Source organism: Ailuropoda melanoleuca, chromosome 5 (genome assembly GCF_002007445.2).
Source record: "Ailuropoda melanoleuca isolate Jingjing chromosome 5, ASM200744v2, whole genome shotgun sequence".
Lineage (NCBI taxonomy): Eukaryota > Metazoa > Chordata > Mammalia > Carnivora > Ursidae > Ailuropoda > Ailuropoda melanoleuca.
The window spans coordinates 61,746,507-61,764,702 of record NC_048222.1 but is presented as its reverse complement, the minus strand read 5'-3'; positions in this window follow the sequence as shown (position 1 = coordinate 61,764,702).

Genomic DNA, 18,196 nt, shown 5'->3' with positions numbered 1-18,196 from the left:
ACTCACCTGAAGGAAGAATTTGGCTTGGTGAAGAATAGTGCTGCAGAGAAAACAGAAAGCTATTTACACATTCGCTGATCATTGTCAAATGTATGTAAGAGGTGCCTAATTCCCTGGGTTAATCTGTGTGATTGATAAAAAATTCCCACATCTATTGTAACCAAAGCTTTCTGTCACATCCTCTGCCTTTTTTTAATGTGTCGAGTGTATTTAGGAAATGGTCCTCAATTAGATGCATTAAACTTACTCATTACCAAGTGTTTACTGAACACCCTGGGGACTTAGTTTTATTTAAAAAAATACTTTGGCTCAGAAAAATATACTTTGGTTTCTGGTGCAAAAATGTCTTTTATTAGAACTATATAATCTTTTGAGGAAAGTGGAATTAAAAAAAAAAAACTCTTTGTAATAGAAGTCCTAACTCATGTTAAAGATATTTTGAAAACAGATTTTTTTAAAAGACTGCATTTATTTATCTATTTATTTATTTGAGAGAGAGAGAGATCAGGAGCAGGGGAGGGGGGCAGAGAGAAAGCGTGTGTTAAGCAGGGAGCCCAACATGCAGCTCAATCCCAGGACTCTGAGATCATGACCTGAGCCGTAAAGGCAGACCATTAACCGACTGAACCACCTAGGCACCCTGAAAATAGATTTTTTTTAATGGTGGAGGGTAGTATACATTTTGGTAAATTTCCTTCCTGTTCTTTTGTCTATGCGGAGGTGGGATTTTTTTCCTTAGGGGTAATCACACTGTATATTGAGGACAGGACCTGCTTAAAGTGAGAATTTCCATATAAAACAATTTGCCATCTTATTTGAAAATACAGCTTTTACAATGTAATGATTTTTGCCTTGTAAAAATAAGCTTTAACATCTCAAATTTATTTATTTATTTATTTATTTATTTATTTATTTATTTACTCACTCACTTACTTATTTGGGTGAGGGCTTAGATGAGAAAAGGGGTTACTCCAAAAATAACCGCAATATTACTACACAGGTTAACCAAAGAAATTTCATTTGGTCAACCTAAGAGCCTCATTAAGACTGAGTGTCCTGGAGCTCCTAGGTGGCTCAGTGGGTTAAGCATCTGCCTTGGGCTTAGGTCATGATCCCGGGGTCCTGGCTCCTTGCTCAGCGGGGAGCCTGCTTCTTCATCCCCCACCCCCTGCTTGTGCTCTCTCTCTCTCACTCTCAAATAAATAAATAAATAAAATCTTTAAAAAAAAAAAAGACTGCTACTTTGATGCCTTCCTTCTTTTGTTTTACAAGTACTGAATGCCTGGAAGACCGATGGCACCATATTAGAAGTTTTGAGGCACGCAAAGGTAGTCTTACCCAAAGGGGCATAGAATCTATCAGTGGAGAGAAAACACACACAATATCCTCTACAAAGGAGACTGCCCTTTGTAAGTTCAAAACAGTGGAGGTCTTCTGGGGAAGAACTCTAGAAAAGCTTTGTGAACTGTGGGCAGCCACCGACAGATGAAGAGGATTTTAGAGCAAGAGCTGGTGTGAGAAAGGCATCCCAGGCAAAAGGCTCAGCACCAGCAAGGGGGGAGAGAAAGGAAAGCCAGGGTTTCTAAAACAAGCAGAGGAATTGCCTGTAGCAACCAAAACTCACTTTATAGCACAATTCTTTGGTAGGGAAAAAAAGCAAGAGAGGCTTGAGAGCTTCAAGATGGTAAATAACAAAGCTGTTTTTCCGGCACTGCTTTAGAAAGTATAGTTTTATAGCTGCAAGTGATTGGTTTTAAAACCTAAACATCACTGATCAAATTGAGCTTTTGTATTAGCCTAGCTTTTTTTCATACTACCACCTGCACCAGCTCCTTATACATGATTGTTATACCCACCTGGAATCTAGCTAAGCAGTTATATTCGGCAACTAGTTTTTTAATTAAGTTAGAATCACATGATTAAGTTACCAATATCCACCATGGTATTGCAAATCATGTTCATTGACTGACTACATTATATTCTGTTTATAGATTTTTCCCTAAAAGACAAACGCCTAACATAGTCAAGTTTTAAATTTGGTTTCCAGAACAGAAAAGCTTTTCTACCATAAAATCATCTCTATGTTGATAGTAGACTAACCTCTGCTAAGGTTAATCCACTAGATCTGTCCCATAACAAGGTAACAAGCTCTGAGGACCCTTAACTCTAAAATAAATACAGAACCGACCCACTTTACTCCTCTCCCAGTTCCACATCCTTATACGTGTCTACTGGGTTCTCCACTTGAAGATCTTGCTGTCACTTCAAATTCAGTATGTTCAAAATTGAATCCGTTAGTCCCACCAGCCCCCAAATGCATATTCTTACTCATCCTTATAAATATTACAAATCTTCATTAGTTTTTTGGAGACTTCTCTTTGATGGTTGTGTGACCAAATGGACAGGGCACAAGTTTCTTAGTTAGAGAATTGGTTCAGGACCCTGCCCTGGCCTTTCTGAGATTTAGTACTTACCTGGCTATAAGCAAGTAAGCCTTGATGAGCACGCCACTCCTATATAAAATGGGGCTGATAGCAGCACCTACTTCACAGAGTTGTTTTGAGAATCAAATAGTGTTTGTAAAAGCCCTAAAGTGCTACACAAACATTAGCCAGTTTTATTTGGTAATAATGGTAATATTTATGATCCTTCAGAATGTGAGAGTCACACTAAATGAAAGAACATGTCAAGATGTGCTAAGCTGCCCAAAGAGACATTCATGACCGTGGCAAATATGCTATAGCCTAGTCCAGCCCAATCTCACTCAGCCTTGTCATTACTCCTGGCTTGATTATTCTCAAGGGACAGAAAACATACGACCTGAACTGATTAGGTCATACCCTTGCTTCAGACTCACCAATGGCTTGCATTGCTCCACAGCATCAAATCTTCACATGGTTCCTACATTCTGCCACCATGTTCTACCCTGACCACATCTCCAGCAGTATTGCCCACCATTCTTCCTCTCACTTGCTGATCTTTTCTTTGCTTGCTCAATTCTTCAGTTCCCAAATTAAATTCTCTCCCCAAGCCATTCCCTTCCCTGGTCACACTTTCTAGCCCCTCTCCAGACCTCCGCAGAAATGTCACTTCACCACAGAAACTTTTTCTAACTACCTGAGACCCCATATTTACTCTCTTGGAACACTTAGCTTCCCCTTCACAGCACTGATCACACTCGAAATAATCATATGTATACTTTGTCTTCTCCTCTAGACTCCCTGACCCCTATGTGTCATTTGCATAATTCCACCTGAACAGGCTGGGCCTTCTGCAAAATGAAGCCCATTTTCTATGATATCTGGATTATAACAACACCAATCATTCCCCTACGAAATTTGCTGGAAGTCAAGTAACTCCTGGGATCCCCTCGCCTCCCCAGAAGTTCTAGATCCCCTCCCCTAGAAGTCCCCCAAGTTGCTTACTTTTGTGCACAAATCGTCTCTGCTGTCTTGACAGTGGTGCCTGCTTGGAGAATAGGAACTCAGCCGCAGTCTTTCAAGGATGGGTTGACTGGCTCTGCCAGGCTAGAGGTTCTTGACCAACCCCATAAGCTGGGGAGGATTGCAGAGGCATTTAGCTATATAGCTGGGAGAGCGTGGCAGAAGGGGTTAATAAGATCAGCCACACCCACTGCCTGGGTAGTTCCTGAACCCCTGCTGTGAACTCCGGTTCTCATCCAAGCAGCACCTTCCTGGTTGTGAGTCCCTGCCTGCCTGACCTCAGTCTGGACCACCCAGGCCATCAAACTTGTTTTAATGAGTAAACATCCAAAGGAAGTTAGTCATGGTTGGTCTCCCAATATCCATTTTCCAGGATGTTCCTTTGCCCCTTGAAAATGATGGAGGAAGAATAATGGAGGAGTTTTGCCTAAACATCTAAAACCTAGGGTAGAGGTGATGTCTAATTTTGCCAACAACCACCCCAAAATGGCCAAAAATATTTTTATTCTTTTTTTGTATGGGTTAATCCCATCAATTATGCTACAACCAGATTTTGTTACTTCTTCAGACTGAACATAATCTAGTTTCCTCCACTTCTTTTTATTTCGAACCCACCTACCACCAGCGCAATTCACTATCACCTGTCCTGGAGCACTCTACCTTCTAACTGGCCTTCCATGGCCACGTTTTGAACACACAGGATCCCTACACCACAAAACACCCAGAGTAATCTTTCAGAAAAGCAAAGATTATCAGATGAGTCCCTTGCTTAAATTCTTCTGTATTTTCTTATTCCCCTTAGAGTAAGGTCCAAAAGACATAATATGGTCTTGCATGTTCTAACTCTGCTTTCCTTTTCTTCTCTCTCTGCTGCAGCTATTCATTCATTTGACAAATATTTGCCAAGCATCTGTTGGAGAAAAAGGGCAGCCAGTGTGAGTGGGGTGGGGTTGGTGGGGGGAATGACAGGAGGGAGGGGTCAGAGAAGAAGAGACTGAACCCCACTGATCATGTAAACTGTGTTTAGGAGTTTCGGATTTCCTCTGAGCTTTCCTGGTTCCTTGGACACATCTGTTTTCTCCCTGTCCAACAGCTTACATGCATTTTCCTGGAATATTCTCCCCTCTTCTATTCTCCTAGGTAGCTATTCCTCTTTCTTTAGAACTCTAGCTTAAACATTCCTTTCTTCTGGATGACTTCCTTGATAAATATGCTCATAGTTTTCATGCATTTCATTTGTTCATCCACAAAAATGTATTGAGGGCCTGTCATGTGCCAGGCACTGTTCTAGGCTCTGTGGATACAATTAAACAGACTTCTATCAAATTAGAAAGGTATGTTTGGGATGATATGACAGGAAATGTGACTTACATGGTATACCCAGAATCTGTCTTGGGGAATTCCCTTGAGGAGCACCTCAAAGAGACGGCCATCCTTCGGAGCAACAAAGGTATAGTGAGCGTCTCTAGGCTTTGGGCTGAAAGTGACATATCTTATGAAGATGTAGTAGGCCTGAGAAAGTAGCAACTTCAAATTAATTGCAGGCACTTATTTGGGACCTAGCTGCTTCTCAAATGGACAGCACTATGAATTCCAAAGTTTATTTCCTTAAAAACAGAAGTGATTCCCTAACCAATCCCAGGGAGGACATATGGCTATTAGTGGAGTAGACGTATGGTTATCAGTGAAGAGATGTATGGTTGTTAGTCACCAGAGGAGACATATGGTTATTAGTGAAGCATGTCTGTATCCAAGCTTAACTGGAGACTCAAGCAGCAAGTAGCTAGGGGCTTCCAGTATTTCCCAGATGGAATTCAGCAACCCCAAGTGATGTCTGGAGTGATTCCTTTCATAATGAGCCTCTAAAAGTTTAAACAAAGAAAGTCTTTTTTTCCCCTAAGATTTTATTTATTTATTTGAGACAGAGAGCACAAGCAGGGGGGTGGGGGAAAGAGAGGGAGAGGGAGAAGCAGATTTGCCACCAAATAGGGATCCCAACATAAGGCTCAATCCTAGGACCCTGGCATCATGACCTGAGCTGAAGGCAGATGCCTAAATGACTGAGCCACCCAAATGCCTAAACGAAGAAAGTCTTTTATGGATTTAGTCAACAAATATTTTAATTGAGAGCTTCCATGAGTGTGGACCTCAACTAGATTCTGAAGGTGCAGCAGTAAAATAACAGACATGGAAACTATACTCAGAGTTTATACTCTACCAAGAGAGATTGACGTCTCAAAACTAATTACTTAGCTCCAAGTGAGCAAGTAAAGACTATTCTGAAAACATATTTCAAGATGGCCTGGTAAGTCTGGGGAAGAGTGGAAGGTGGGGACAAGAAGGTCCCAGTGAAAGATCTTTGACTTTGTTTTACAAGATAACTGGAAATTCTAAGTATGAGAAGATGGTATTGGGTGGCAAGGAGTCGTACAAACACCCTGAGGTAGAAAGAAGCAGGTGTGAGTCCCCTAACATTTCTGAGAGAAGGTCAGTGTGACTGAAGTACCTAGAGCAAAGAGGAGCATAGGATGAGATGAAGGCCAGAGATTTCATTTTGGGGTTATGACAATGGGAAGCCATTAAGGGTTTTAAGTTGGGTAGTAAAATGTCGTGTTTGTGTGTAAAGAGATCATTCTGACTTTAGGGTGGAGGAACAATGTGGGGGGAGGGCAAAGTTGGATGGAAGGGGACCTATTGGGAGACCCCTGAAGTGAAACAGGAGAGAAACATTGGAGACCTGGACCAAGGTAGTGGCATTAGAGTTGTTCTCAGTGGAGGACACTAGAGGCATTAGAAGGTAAAACTGACAGGCTGTGGTGATTGACTGTATATATGGAGTGAAGGAGAAGGAGATGTCATGAGTCCTAAGGTTTCTGGCTTCATGCATCTTTGTGGGTAGTGATGCTATTCTTCAAATAGGAAACACTGGATGAGGACCAAGTTTGTGGGGTCAGAATAGGGGTCCCGGTTCAGGATTTGTGGTTGAGTTTGAGATGCCCTTTAGACATATAACAGAAAATCTGATTAGGCTGTTGAACAGATGAATTTGGAGCTTAGAGGACAAGTCTGGATTTGAGACATAAGAAGACAGTCATTGGAGCCGAGGGTTTGGATGTGTGCACCTGGGAAAGGTTGTAGAGTGAGAAGAGCACCTAGGACAGATTTTGAGGAACACCAGCATTTAAAAGGTGGGTAGAGGAGGAGAATGGCCTTGGAATCTGAACTGCAGCCAGAGAGGTAGTAGGAAAACCAGGAGGTGGTTGTCCCAAGAAGCCGAAGAAAGAGTATCTCAAGAAAAAGAAAGTGCTTATTGGTAGGCATTGCTGACAAGCTATCAAATAACATGAAGTCTGAAAAGTGTCCATCAGCTTTTTGGTATGGAGACAACTGGACCTGGGGAAGAAAGATTTTGATGGTGAGATGGTGGGAGAGGAGAAGATATTGGAGAGAATTGAGGACTGCATGGCAGGGGAGGGAATGGATCCAGTGAATATGGACAGGTTGGGATGGACAACCAGCGAAGCGAAAAATTCAGGACACCGAGAGGTAGAGGTCAATTGAAGAGAATTCTTTCACTGTCCCTTTATTTTCTACTCAAAACAATGTTTAATAACATTTAAATATTAACCACCTTTGGGACAACTGGGTGGCTCAGTCGGTTGAATGTCTGATTTTGGCTCAGATCATGATCTCAGGATTGTGAGATTGAGCCCTGCATTGGGCTCCATGCTCAGTGGGAGCCTGCTTGGGATTCTGTCCCCCTCCCTCTGCCCCTCCCCCACCTCTGGCATATTCTCTCTAGATAGATAGATAGATAGATAGATAGATAGATATAAATATAGATATAGATATAGACATATAGATATAGATATTACCTACCTTTGTTTCAACCCTCTCTGAATGAAATGGCAGGAGTGGGTTTTTTTTTTCTTTCTCTCTTTTCTTTTCCGAATATCTAAGTCAATCTGGATCCTTTACTTTATGGGAGAGAATACACACAGGGTTTCTCAAAGTGGGTTACTTCTTCAAAAAGACAGTGGAAGCAGATTTATTTGCAGATATAATATTAGATCTAAACATATTCCCTCACTTGAGCCCACGGCAGTGGGTAGGTCTTGCACTATTTGTAATTTTAACATGAAAGAGCCAGTTGGCATGATCTGGTTAAAAATTTCTTACCAAAATTCTGAAGCAGTGTTACATGTTCCATTTAGAGCAACATCAGAAATTTGCCATCTGAGAAAGATGCAGCAAATCTTGGTTTAACTTGCTTTTGTTTTTTTTGTTTCTTCCAAAGAAATAGAAAAAACTTCTTACCCAAATGGTGAGGACCAGGAGAACTTCGGGCCTATAAGGGGGAATTTCACCACAGGGTCCCCAAATAACAACTCTTTTTAGACAATTGGTGGTGAGGGAAGGGTAGCATCTGGAGAGGCCAAAGGAGAGCTTCTCTTTGATGGAGGAGAACTGAGCATGATTAGGTGTTGATAGGAAAGAACGAATAGGATTGGTTAAAAGATGTAGGAAAGAGAAGCAATAATCCAGGGACTTCAAACTCAAATGTCCAAGGGTGTAGCTAGGTAACCTAACTGCATGAGGGAGTGGAATGTAGGAAATAGAATGCAGGAACTGCAAAGACTGGAAAGTACAGGCTCCTTCTGAATATTTGCCTACGGCACAAAGGATCCTGGGAGGTGAGGACACTGTTCTCAATTGTGAGGCTAGTATACATACAAATGTATGTGTTGGTCAAAACTTGTGGAATTACACACTAAAAAGGATGGATTTTACTTTTCATTTTTCTTTATTGTAAGTAAAGTAAAAATAAAAGAGAGGAAAAACCTATATAAGCCAAACACAGGATACGTCCATGGGCCACAAACATCATTTTATGGTCTCTAGAATAACTGAGAGAATAAAGCTTCTGAAAAGATATGAGGAACAGGACCCAGACTCCAGGTGGAGAGACTCGCCTCAACTGGAGGAGGGATCCCGTCTCTATGGTAGCAGGAGGAAAGGTAGTGAGGGAGTGAAAGCAGGAAAACAAGTTTAGGTAAGGAATTTGAGGGATTTCTGATTGGAAAATAGAAGTCTGTTTTGCCAGTGAAGCAGGAGGCCTAGTCATCTGCTGACTATGAGGTAGGAGGTGGAAGGTTAGCTACTCGAGGAGAACGGTGATGGTTTTATAGAGCCGCAGAGGAGAATTCGAGCATGAAAAAGATGACAGAGTTGTTAGGTAGTATTTCAGGCCCTTCTGAGGTTGGTGATTACATTAATTAGGATTGAGTTCAGCTTTATATAACAGGAAACAAAACCAACCAAGATAATAGTGGCTTCAAAAATCAATTTATTTCTCTTTATTTTTTTTTAATTTTTAAATTTCTCTTTTATGTGAAGGAATTGAGGAGGTCAAGTCTAGGGCTACTATATGACTTCATCAGAAATCAAAACTACTTTTTTAAAAAGTTTGTATTTAAATTCCAGTTAGCTAACACAGTGTAATATTAGTTTCAGGTGTACAATGTGGTGATTCAACACTTTCCATACACCACCTGGTGCTCATCACAAATGCACTCCTTAATACTCATCACCTATTTCCCCCATCCCCCCACATACCTCCCGTCTGCTAACCCTTAGTTTGTCCTGTATAGTTAAAAAAAGAAAAAAAAAAAACCCTAGTTTTTGCTCCAGCATCTTGGCTTGTGACTTCCATCCCAAAGGTCCCCTCATGGTTCAAGATGGCCTTAGGAGCTGCACTAGAAGGCGGAAGGGGGAGGGGTGGCTCTTCCTGCTGAATCAACTCCCTTAAGCTTTCTTTCAGCAACCACCCTATATCCTCCCTCATTTGCTGAAACGAAGTCAAAAGGCCAACCTGCTTACAAGGGCAGCTGGGAAATGTAGTCTTTTATCTCTGGCAGCAATGTGACCAAGTAGACATCAGGATCCTATTATTAAAGAATATACCTTAGAGTATGGAGCTGCTAACTTCTACCACAGTGGTCTTCCCTGTCGTTTTCCAATGGGGCTTATCCCAGGATGTAACCATGGAGAAACCTGGGAGTTGATTTCACCAGGGGTTGGGACTTGATCAGGCAAATGGTATGAAAGTGCTAAGGAGCAAGAGTCTAGAACCGCTTGAGAGAGTGAAAGTATGAACCACGGATTCTAAACTAGTCTGGGGAGAATAATGAGGGCAGGAAGAGACTGAAGGCTGGAGAGAAAGGAGAGATCTTAATTACTTAGACATCCCGATGCCATGGAAGAAAGATTCCTGGTGAAGAAATTGAGCAGGCAAGCTTGGACAATAGGTGATTGTGGTGGTGAGGGAGAAGTAAGGCTGTAGACAGATGGGATGACAACACTCTAAAGCTCAAGTGAAGATCAGGAGTGACAAGAATCCACCAGACCTCTTTCCTGTTTCTCCCTCCTCTGCATCTACTTTCTACTTTGATGAACATGCATCCATAGTATTTCAAACTAAGGGTGTAGTGGACGCATCCCATGCCCCACCTCACATCCACTTGGGCCATCTTTAATTCCAGTTATTTTTGCAACAGTCAGGTGTGACCTCAGCACTGTGTTTCAGCTTCAACAGGAATCTCTCATCCTTTGCCCCAGCACTTCTCTGACCTGCTGTGCACTCACACATATACAAACCTAAAAGGGAAGGAAAGTTAATACTCTGAGGGGTAATCCTCGACCATGGAGACCAGGATCTGGTAGATAAAAGCTCCTCTGGTCTCCTTCAGGGTGGATAATTCTGAGGTACATTCTTCTTGGCTTTCCAAAGGGTCCTAGCAGGACTGATCCCTGAATGCCCATAACAGTGACCAGCTTGATAACACATTTTGTTTTGTTTTTTTTAAGTTGTGTTAATGTATAACATAAAATTTACCATTTCAACAATTTTACAGTGTAAAATTCAGGAACATCTAGTACATTCCATTATCCAAACATCACCACTATCTAGTTCCAGAACACTCTCATCATCCCAAAAAGAAACTCAGTATCTATTGAGCCATCAATCTCCATTCCTCCCTACCCCAAATCCTGCCAGCCACTGATCTGTTTTCTGTCTCTATGAAGTTGCCTATTCTGGATATTTCATGTAAACGGAATCACATAATATGTACCCTTTCCTAGCTGGATTCTTTTACTTAGCATGTGTTTTTGAGATTCATCCATGTTGAAGCATGGATCAATACTTCTTTTATGTTTGAATAATATTCCATTGTATGGATATACCACATTTTGTTTATCTGTTCATCAGTTGATGGACATTTAGGTTGTTTCTGCCTTTTGACTATTGTGAATAGTGCTGATATGAATGGTAACCCATTTTTATATTGGCTTTTCCTCCTTCCTGGTCAGTGTGGGAAATAGAATGGCGTGGGAAGAATCTGGAAGCTGTGAGGCCACTGTAATAGTCCAGGAGGAAAGGGGAAGCTTGGAGATCTGGACTAAGGCAACAGGGACAGAAAGAAGGGGCTACATGTTAGAGACACACAGAATTAGAACTGACTGGATTTGGTGACTGTGAGAGAGACAGGACCCTGGTAGAAAGGGGAGGGAAATGAGGATGATACTAGAATTTTAACTTAAAAGCAATGTTTTAAATTGCTGCCCTTTTTAGAGCCTAAATATTTGATAATTCTGATAGCTAGCACATAATAATTACTATGTTACTATATCTCACATAAATCCAACCACCCATAGGGACAAGTATTTCTGGGTTCCTAAAAGCAGGGCCACCCTTACAGTTTGCAAAGCCCCTGAGCAAATATTTTTTGCAGTGCCCCTGTCTAAATAAAAATTGGAATCACCCAAAGTCAGCATGTCAACACCATTCTGGCAGCTCAGTCTTGCAGGATCCCTCAAGGAAATATCACATTGGTCAATTGGAGGAATCTGTTCACCAGGCCATCTTCCAGAAACCTGATCCTGGCCACAGTGCCCAGGGACAACCCCGTAGATGTGAGTCTTAAAGCTCCTCAGGGCATCTGGTTAACTCCATGTTGGGGAGAGAAAGGTATGGAGAGTTAGAGTGCCTGAAAGAGGTAAAAACAGAGTTTGGGGCCCATATGGGACCAGGTCCAAGCTGGAGAGCACTGCCAGCAATTACCAGAGAGGGATTTAGAAAACTTTGAGGAAGGCACTCCAAAGTGCAGGGCCCTCTCACTTGCCAAGGTCTGAGGGTGGTAGAACCCAGAATGATCTGGGATTAATGTTAACCTTAAGAAGCAGAATAGGAGATGGAAACCAACATTTGTTTTGTGTCCTACTTGCCAATCACTATACAAGACACCTGCTTCCTTTGATCTTTATAAGCACCTTGTGAGGTAGGTACTATCGAACCCATTTTACGGATGAGAAAACTGTTTCTCAAAGAGATTACGTGAGTTTCCTCAGGTCACCACATGGTGAATCCAGGTTCTAAACTGTGCTCCCTTTTACACCCTGTGACTGCCCAGAAAGGGTCTTGACTTTTCCTTTAGGGGCTCTACTAAAAGTGCATATACTATTTCTCTACAAAGAGTTTGATCTTTTCTTTACTTGCTGAACATTCTCTAGTTGACTGAGTACATTCCACACTGAGTTTCTGTGACTAGATTTTAGCCATGGGCTGAAGCCCACTCTGATCTTTTGAACAAAGAGATAAGGAGAATTCCTTGGTTTGCATTCAATAATTCCATGACTCCTAAACCCCTGTTGCAGGACCTAGGACTCCACCTGTGCCTGACAATCCCCTGCTTGTTCTGGGAAGGTTCAACTCACATGTGGAATGAACTCAAGCAACTCCCTGAAAAACAATTTAAACCAGAGGAAGAGTCATCAGGCTAGGTGATAGAAGGTTTATTCAGAACCTGACAGGAAATCAGGTTAAGATCATTCTGCTTCAGTCTGTGGTGATATAAATGATTACTCTATTTTGGATTGTCATTGGCTGGGACAGACTTTGGGCAAAAATCATTAAGGCAAGGTGTGGCTGTTCTCTAACTTTGGCTGATGAAATCCAGCACCTAGGCAAGGGGCCAGGCTGGAATTTAAGGATTACTACGTGGCTTAGCTATTGTTTCAACACTTTTACCGGAAGTCCTGAATGAGAGATGGCTTCATCTCTTGAGAAGTGTTGACTTGGGTCAGGTAGGAGTTTCGCTGCTTTACAGGCATCTTGGTCTCCTTCTCTTGAGCCTCCATCTGTTTTCCCCACCCATTATTTATGACCCCATAAATAACTACAAATGAATCAATAAAATGGAGTTCCTACGAAGGCAGAAACTCAGAATTTACATTAGAGGGAGGAAAATGGGAGGCCCATTTCCTTATAAATATAGCATCCTGAAAGAGGACATTTGGACAGTTTTTAAGAATGAGACAATGTGTCCTGTGATTTGAACAAAACCTCAGGAATGGGGCAGATGAGGTGCTGGGTGTAACCATTAATCTAAGTTCCAAGATACAAAACAGTGGCTGTCTCCATCAGCCCTAGCCCAGAGAATCACTCACAGTCCCCTGAAAATGACACTTACCTATTATCTCAAGAAGGGGTGAGGAAGATGCCTCCCAGAGGGGTCTAATATCAGGATAGACATTGTTTCTTCCTTGAGGGTAGTTATCCCAGGATCTGAAAGTCAATGCACACTCTCAACTTTTGACCTGTAGCAAATAAGTTTATAAATATGAAACCAGGAGCTAAGAGCAGTCTGGTTTCTAAGGAACTTGATAGAACAGTAGCAACATTTCTGGATGAAAGAATGACTTCCAGGTTAACTCACCCCTTAGCACTAGTCCCAAAACTTGGCCATCCAAGTTACAATACAGGGACTGGGCATCTGGAGCAGCTAACTTTATTACATCAGCCCCGGGAAATACCATACATCTCCATCATAGTTTCAGGCTTGGTTGGTTGATCTGGACAAATGACAATGGTTTTCCTTGATGGCTTTATGTTCAGCTGCTGCAACAGAAACCAATGCCTGGGTTATTTGATTTCATCGTGGCTTGAAATCATGGGCCTATAAAAGGAGTAGAGACAGTGAAGGGTTATGGAAGGTTTAGGTCTCAAAGTCAACAGAAATGTGTTTCAGGTTGCTGGGCTGACAATGTAGAGAGGGAGTTTTGGCATTCCAGGGGCAGGGCCGATGCTGCCTGTATGGCCAGTCCAACCAGCAGCACATTCTCAGAGGTACTTCCCTTGATGCTAGCTCGACTATTCCAGTTTGGGTCTGTAAAATGTCAAAGGCATTTTGTCATGGTGGTTGTTCTTAAAAGGCAGATTAGTGCAGTGGTGTGGGATTCAGTCCAAGCCTCAGAGCTACCTTGAGACTGGATTACTATAGGATTCCCAAACCTGAGTTTGAATCCTGTCCCTATGATTAGCCTGTGTCCATGAAGAAATTACCATCCCTTCCCTAAGCTTCAGTTTCCTCATCCTCAAAGGGGACACGATAATAGTAGCTCTTTACAGGGTTGTGAGGATTACAGGAGATAATTCTTGAAAGCCCTTGGCTCACTTCTGGGCACAGAGTCAGCGTTCAATAAACAGAAGCAATTATGACTATTTAAAAAGCCTATGTCTGCTCAAGTAGGGCCCTTCTCTTTTCTTGCCTTCTTTGTTTTTGCTGAAGGAGCCCCTGGCCAGGTCTACAAGATTGACCAGTCTTAATGTACTTCTCTGCCCAATAGCCCATTTCATTCCATTTCTGGGTAGTTTGGCCACTGTCCTAATGTAATTACCTATGGTGATTACTTCAGCAATTGACTCAGGCTTTTTGGTAATGAAGAAGGCAGGACTCGAGGTTGTTGACACCTTATGTGATATAATAAATAAGGGTGAAGTTGTTTGTTGAGTAACCACAAGGCTGGGTCCAGCATCTGGAAATAGCTGAGACTTGCAAGGGACTTAAGTTACCACCAAAGTTTTCTGCTGAATGCAGAACAATCATGATAACTTATGTTCTCTAGATTTTTCAAATTCACCTGTCACTTGACTGAGTGAATGTCCCTGATGTCAGGGAGGGGAAATATGTTACTTGTTAAAAACATTATTTATCATCGTGTAAATGCAACACAGAGGATCAAGTTAACAAAAATAATGTGTGTCTTTAAATTTGGAAATTGGCTTTACTATCTCCTCCCCATTAACTAACAACTTAGATTTATAGATTGGGCCTAAAAACTCACTTGTGTCCCATTAAATCCATGTAAATTGATCTATGTATACCATATTGACATACTCAACACATCTCAAACTAAATTCATTTCCCCCCTTTAAACTTCCTCTCTTTCCCAACTACACATTTCTTCCAATAGAGTTCCCATTTTAACCTCCAAACCTAGAGTTCTTTTTTTTTTAGTTTATCATGTGTCTTTATTTTTTTTTAATTTTTTTTAATTTTATTATTATATTATGTTAGTCACCATACAGTACATCCCCGGATTCCAATGCTAAGTTCGATGCTTCATTAGTTGCGTATAACACCCAGTGCACCATGCAATACGTGCCCTCCTTCCTACCCATCACCAGTCTATCCCACTCCCCCACCCCCTCCCCTCTGAAGTCTTCAGTTTGCTTCTCATAGTCCATAGTCTCTCATGTTTCATTCCCCCTTCTGATTACCCCCCCTTTCTTTATCCCTTTCTTCCCCTACCGATCATCCTAGTTCTTATGTTCCATAGATGAGAGAAACCATATGATAATTGTCTTTCTCTGCTTGACTTATTTCACTTAGCATTATCTCCTCCAGTGCCGACCATGTTGCAACAAATGTTGAGAATTCGTTCTTTCTGATAGCTGAGTAATATTCCATTGTATATATGGACCACAGCTTCTTAATTCAGTCATCTGTTGAAGGGCATCTCAGCTCCTTCCACGATTTAGCTATTGTGGACAATGCTGCTATGAACATTGGGGTGCATATGGCCCTTCTCTTCACTACGTCTGTATCTTTGGGGTAAACACCCAGTAGTGCAATGGCTGGGTCATAGGGTAGTTCAATTTTTAACTTTTTAAGGGACCTCCACACTGTTTTCCAGAGTGGCTGTACCAACTTGCATTCCCACCAACAATGTAGGAGGGATCCCCTTTCTCCACATCCTCTCCAACAATTGTTGTTTCTTGCCTTGTCTATCTTTGCCATTCTAACTGGCGTAAGGTGGTATCTCAGTGTGGTTTTGATTTGAATTTCCCTGATGGCTAATGATTTTGAACATTTTTTCATGTGTCTGTTAGCCATTTGTATGTCTTCATTGGAAAAGTGTCTGTTCATATCTTCTGCCCATTTTATGATTTGTTTATTTGTTTCTCGTGTATTGAGTTTGAGAAGTTCTTTGTAGATCTTGGATACCAGTCCTTTATCTGTGGTGTCCTTTGCAAATATATTCTCCCATTCCGTGGGCTGTCTCTTAGTTTTTTTGACTGTTTCCTTGGCTGTGCAGAAGCTCTTTATCCTGATAAAGTCCCATAAGTTCATTTTATCTTTTATTTCTCTTGCCTTTGGCGATGTGTCGTGAAAAAGGTTGCTCTGGCCGATGTCATAGAAGTTGTTGCCTATGTTCTCCTCTAGAATTTTGATGGATTCCTGTCTCACATTGAGGTCTTTCATCCATTTGGAGTTTATTTTTGTGTATGGTGTGAGAGAGTGGTCAAGTTTCATTCTTTTGCATGTAGCTGTCCAATTTTCCCAGCACCATTTATTGAAGAGACTGTCTTTTTTCCACCGGATGTTTTTTCCTGCTTTATCAAAGATTAGTTGCCCAAAGAGCCGAGGGTCCATTTCTGGGTTCTCTATTCTGTTCCATTGGTCGATGTGTCTGTTTTTGTGCCAGTACCATGCTGTCTTTGTGATCACAGCTTTGTAGTACAGCTCGAAATCCGGCATTGTGATGCCCCCAGCTTTGTTTTTCCTTTTCAACAGTTCCTTGGAGATTCGGGGCCTTTTCTGGTTCCATACAAATTTAAGGACTATTTGTTCCAGTTCTTTGAAAAATGTCCTCGGTATTTTGATCGGGATAGCATTGAAAGTGTAGATTGCTCTGGGTAGTATGGACATTTTAACTATGTTAATTCTTCCAATCCATGAGCATGGAATATTTTTCCATCTTTTTATGTCTTCCTCAATATCTTTCAAAAGTGATCTATAGTTTCTAGGATATAGGTCCTTTACGTCTCTGGTTAAGTTAATTCCAAGGTAACGTATGGTTTTTGGTGTTATTGTAAATGGGATGGATTCCCTAATTTCTCTTTCTTCAGTCTCGTTATTCGTGTATAGAAATGCAACTGATTTCTGGGCATTGATTTTGTATCCTGCCACCTTACTGAATTGTTCTATAACTTCTAATAGTTTGGGAGTGGATTCCTTTGGGTTTTCCATATAGAGTATCATGTCATCTGCAAAGAGAGACAGTTTGACTTCTTCTTTGCCGATTTGGATACCTTTGATCCCTTTTTGTCTTCTGATTGCTGTTGCAAGGACTTCTAGTACTATGTTGAATAATAGTGGCGAGAGTGGGCATCCTTGTCGTGTTCCTGATCTTAAGGGAAAGGCTTCCAGCTTTTCCCCATTGAGAATAATGCTTGCAGTAGGCTTTTCATAGATGGCTTTTATGAGATTGAGAAATGTACCCTCTATTCCTACACTCTGAAGGGTTTTAATCAGGAAAGGATGCTGTATTTTGTCAAATGCTTTTTCTGCATCAATTGAGAGGATCATATGGTTCTTGAGTCTTTTCTTGTTGATATGATGTATCACATTGATTGATTTGCGAGTGTTGAACCATGCTTGCATCCCAGGTATGAATCCCACTTGGTCATGATGGATAATCCTTTTAATGTACTGTTGGATTCTATTAGCAAGGATCTTGTTGAGGATTTTGGCATCCATATTCATTAGAGAAATCGGTCTGTAATTCTCCTTTTTGAGGGGGTCTTTGCCTGGTTTGGGGATCAAGGTAATATTAGCCTCATAGAATGAGTTTGGTAGCTTTCCTTCTGTTTCTATTTTTTGAAATAGCTTTAGGAGAATAGGTATTATTTCTTCTTTGAATGTTTGGTAGAATTCCCCAGGAAAACCGTCTGGGCCTGGAGTTTTATTATTTGGAAGGTTGTTTATCACTGACTCAATTTCTTCATAGTTAATTGGCCTATTTAAGAAATCTATTTCTTCCTGTTTCAGTCTTGGTAGTTTATAGGTTTCCAGGAAGGCCTCCATCTCTTCCAGATTGTTTAGTTTTTTGGCATATAGCTGTTGATAAAAGTTTCTAATAATCCTTGCAATTTCAATGGTGCTGGTCGTGACCTCTCCCTTTTCAGTCATAATTTTAATAATCTCAGTCCTTTCTCTTTGTTTTTGGACAAGTTTTGCCAGTGGTCTATCAATTTTATGGATTCTCTCAAAGAACCAGCTTCTAGTCCTGTTGATCTGCTCTACTGTGCTTCTGGTTTCTAATTCATTGATTTCTGCTCTAATCTTGGTCAACTCCTTCCTTGTCAGTGGGTTAGGCCTGTCCCTCTGTTGCTGTTCCAGTTTCTTGAGGTGAGAATATAGAAACTGCATTTTAGATTTTTCTATTCTTTTGAGTGAGGCTTGGATGGCTATGTATTTCCCCCTTAGGACTGCCTTTGCAGTATCCCATAGGTTTTGGACCGTTGTGTATTCATTCTCGTTGGTCTCCATAAATTGTTTAATTTGTTTTTTGATTTCCTGGTTTATCGAGTCATTCTTGAGCAGGATGGTTCTTAGCCTCCAAGTGTT